Raw genomic sequence first — 4253 nt, 5'->3', positions numbered from 1 at the left:
CTGCCCCGACAGGTGGTTAAAACTGTTTTCCTTAATTAATTTGTGCAAACACACAATGCAACAAACTCCCGATTCCCAGAACTATCAAAATGAACACACAACATTTGAGTCTGGTGAATCATAAGGAAAAAAAACCACGCGCTCACTTACGGTTGCAGCACCCTGCCATCCAGTTCATTTGTCCGCTGTTCCCGGTTCCTCCGGACTCCCTGGGTCGAAGGCTCGCTCCTTCTTCGCTGCTCCCAGTTTCTTCGGACCTCTTTTGACGAATGCTCTCTCTTCTTCGCTCTTCCCGGTTCCTTAGGATCTCTCTCGACGAAGGTTCATCTGTAGCGCTGCCACCAGCTGATGCATTCGGAGGCGATCCTACCGCTGCCAACCAGATGTAGGGGTTGGAGGACGGACTTCGGGATGAAAACCCCAAACTTGGGAGGATTTATTCTACATTATATACAGAGAGGTGAGACGTCAATTAACATTTGTACAGTCATTACGGGCCGGCAGCAACTCGGACGCTGCGGCCCGCGGCAAGAAGTTCGAGAGAGGTGAATCAGGGAATCAGGGACTGCCCCAGAATGCTCAGGTCTCTCTGGAGGGCTTCTTATAAACCCTTCGCGCACTGGAAGTCACGTCATGTTCGACCAATAGGAGAGTCCGCTCCGATGACGCCATTTTCAGCCAATGGTAGGCGCCCGTGTCGCGGTGTCACACCTGGCGGCTCTCTGCGGTCTTGCCTCGCAGACTGGCAATGCACTTCTTCTAACGAGGAGAAGGAGGGGGGGGGGGCGCTCATGCTCCATTGTACAAGCGCCCACCTGCTCCCGGTGGCTCGGCTCCGCAGCGGTGGCAAATGCCTTCTTCAAAGGCGAAGGGGGACGATTGAGCTCCATTGTCCCAGGGCCCCTTCTAATCCCGGCGGCACACGACCTGGGGGCCGCAAACTTGTTTGCACGTGTCTCCTCTGGAATGCGCTTTCCTGCTTCTGCATTCCTCAATTAGCTGTGCTGCAATCCGATGTGGTCTGGGGAACTCGAAGTAATCGCAGGAAACAGCTCCATATCTAACAACAGCAAATGTTGTCTGCTTGAGTTACGTGCTCTGTGTTGACAAAAGCTGCATGGTGATAAGTGTTGGTCTCAAGGTTTCTGTTCACAAGGACCATGAATCACCTTTGTTCCACTGTGGGCTGGAAACATAGCAATTGGTGACATGTCAAGCTGTACGTCTGTCTGCCATCATGATTTGTACTCGAACAACCTTGGGCACGCCAGTCTGCTTTTACTCTCTCTTCATCGGCGCTCTGTGCATGTGTCACTCCTCCTCCGCTGATGCTCCTTCTGTCGTTGAACAAGCAACAGGTGTGGATTCTTATGGCGATTGTTTCACCCCTGGTGCACAGTCTTCTCTTCCAAAAAAAAAAATGACAAAACTTACTTTCGGAACATCCCTCGTATCTATGTCTTCGTCGATTCAATCATAGTCTTCACCATGAACTTCACCAATAATATTTTCAATTGTTTCCTCAAAGTAGGTAACAAGGACATCATCTGAGGTCTTTTATTCATGGCTGTATGAACCAAGCACTACTAGTGACAGCCCGACTACAAGATCCTACGTACTCTGTAGTACTACTCCTCCTCCTCAAGTATCATTACTTGCCTAGTGAAGTCCTCTTAATGAAAACACCATGGTAACTTCAACACCTTTAATCTTGCATTAACTTTCCCGTGACTGCCTGATGAATTGAATTTTCCTCCCTATTTATGGCAACACCATATGACGTGCTCGTTGAACTTTTTCTGTTCCATAAACCAATGAGGTAGGCGATAGTTTCAGCTAAAGTTTCGTTTAGCCTAAGTTCACAAAAAGATGGTTTCCGTTTAACCCAACTTTGTCAACATTGCCAGTATGGGAGGCCAACCAAAATTGATACTGTTGTTCCATTTATCCTGCATTTTTTTTAAGTGAGTTCCATTTATTCAGAGTCCAGTGTACTTTCTTTAGCAAAACTGCTTCAGTTCAGTTTTAATAAGCAGTTACATCACCTTCCGTGCAAAGCCTCTCATTTTTAAACTGAACAAGCACATGATGGATGAAATGTACTCTGCCACATCAGCTGTGCAACCATGTGCCTGTAATAACTTTGATATGAGGGTCATGGTTCAACATTTCCTGCATTTTTCTTATTTAGAAATGCTATGTGCATTAAGCTGTACCATGTCACTACCCACTGCAGGTGGCAGTCTGCCTGTTTGACACATTTGTTCTGCAACTCATCCTATGGCAATGCTTTGATATGGGACGACTGCTTTGTTGTTTTCAAACTGCTCCCTTGCGGCAGTGTCAAAGTTAACCCTGGTTCAACACAAAAATAAAATTAGAACAACTGCTTAAAGGTCAGGCTTCTTGTTGCAGCAAAATGCTCGACTTAAAAACGAGTCAAGACAGCAAGAGGGCTCACAACCTGCATCAATTTGTTCATCAGCTGGAAACAAAGTTTGCCAAATTTTCAGCGGTTCCAGGGCATGCCTAACAAATTTTGCATTGCAATCTATAGGAAACAGTGGATTTTTAAGCTAAGAAACTAATAGACCTTGAGGCCAGCAATCAAACCTAATTATTCACAGAATTTTGGAGTGTCCGAACTTAACAAACTAACTTGAATAAAAATAATGTTGGGGACACTTTTAAAGACAAGTTTGGGGTGAAAGGTGAGCCTATGGCTCAACTTGGAAAGCAGCCAGGTTAACATCCCACTATCATATACAATTGTTCCTGGTTTGCCAATCCACAATCTACCACTCTGGCAGCCCTTATAGTCTAGCTCTGGGATGTCAAACACTATAAATAAACTTATCTTAGCCTCAAGCTATGGGCTTCAAGGAGGCTTCAGCTACTTCTCCATGTGCAATAATATAGTGCCTTTTTGAACAAACAAAAATTTACTGACAGATTGAATCCTATCATGGAAACAAGCACTTTACTGGAGTAAATCTTGCTGCAGTGGCTTTTAATGTGCATGCGCAGTAGTAGGACTATTTAAAGAATCACTTCCTGGAATTTTCACGTGGTGGATACTTTTTCTGTGCAAGAGTATGGCTTTTTAATAACTTTGCCTGTAATATAGCCAACACTCATTTCTTTATATCAATGTCCAGAATGGCCAAAGTTCTTCTTATGTGGCCTTAAAAACGAACGTTTGATAAACATTTTGTGGGAATGCCAAGCATTGGCCTTCCTGAGGTAGCAGGCCCTCCAGGGACTCTCTCCCCGTGGTGCAGACAACAAGGCCTTCAAATCATAGCGCATATCGAACAGTAAGCTCAGCATCACTTTAACAGGAGCAACAAGAGCTCGGAATTACCAAATCAGAAACGTTGATTCAAGAACCAAGTTGATGAACCCTATGCATTTAAGAAAATGAAGCTAGATGAAACGTCGGCAGCAACAACATCAAACATACAAGAATTTTAGATTAAATTATGTGGTTTTACGTGCCAAAACCATGATGAAGAGTGTTAGTGCTCTGCACAGTGAGAGTTTCAGTCGTGCAAGTTGTCTTCTGCTCTTTTGGGGAGCCTCAGTAATTTTCGCTTCCTTTCATCCTGTGTCCCACTTTCTCGCTGTCAGCTTTGCTTAACTTCTTAGTGCTAGTTCTTGGCAGCTCGTGCGCTGTAACAGCTGCCTTGCAAGCACAGTGTAAGAATATTATGAGAGGTATGCGAATGGCACCTGTCCCAGCATACTGGTTTTGCGTACGCTTCAAATAGTTTCCGTAAGATGGCGCACTCATGTTGGAACCATCAACGAACAAGACGTGAGCCCCGAACGGTGGAGACCAACGAGAGCAGCCCTTGCAGTGATGTGCCTGCGGGAAACTGGCATTATGTGAACCATTATGCGGTACCATGTACGCATGTTTGGTTTGGTCTCGTTCTCGCTTGTTTCGATTGTCATATAAATGGGTGAACAGGTTGACAGAACGATTAATACCACAGGAAAACATGCAAAAGCAACACACGTATACCAGCACAACACACAGAAGTACTCACAACTACGTGCGACGAACACGAACAATGATGCGATGTCACTTCACCCTTTGAAATGAGCTGGCAGCCCCTAACATATAGCGCCGCCCCTCAGAGGATGGCCGAAACACATGAAAGTTGTTGACATGCTCTCAGCACGGCAAGGTGCTGCCATTCGCACACCTCTTATAATATTCTTACACCGTGCTTGTAAGTGATAGATGC

This window comes from Dermacentor albipictus, chromosome 1 (genome assembly GCF_038994185.2).
Source record: "Dermacentor albipictus isolate Rhodes 1998 colony chromosome 1, USDA_Dalb.pri_finalv2, whole genome shotgun sequence".
In the NCBI taxonomy this organism is placed as follows: domain Eukaryota; kingdom Metazoa; phylum Arthropoda; class Arachnida; order Ixodida; family Ixodidae; genus Dermacentor; species Dermacentor albipictus.
This window is presented reverse-complemented; position numbering follows the sequence as displayed.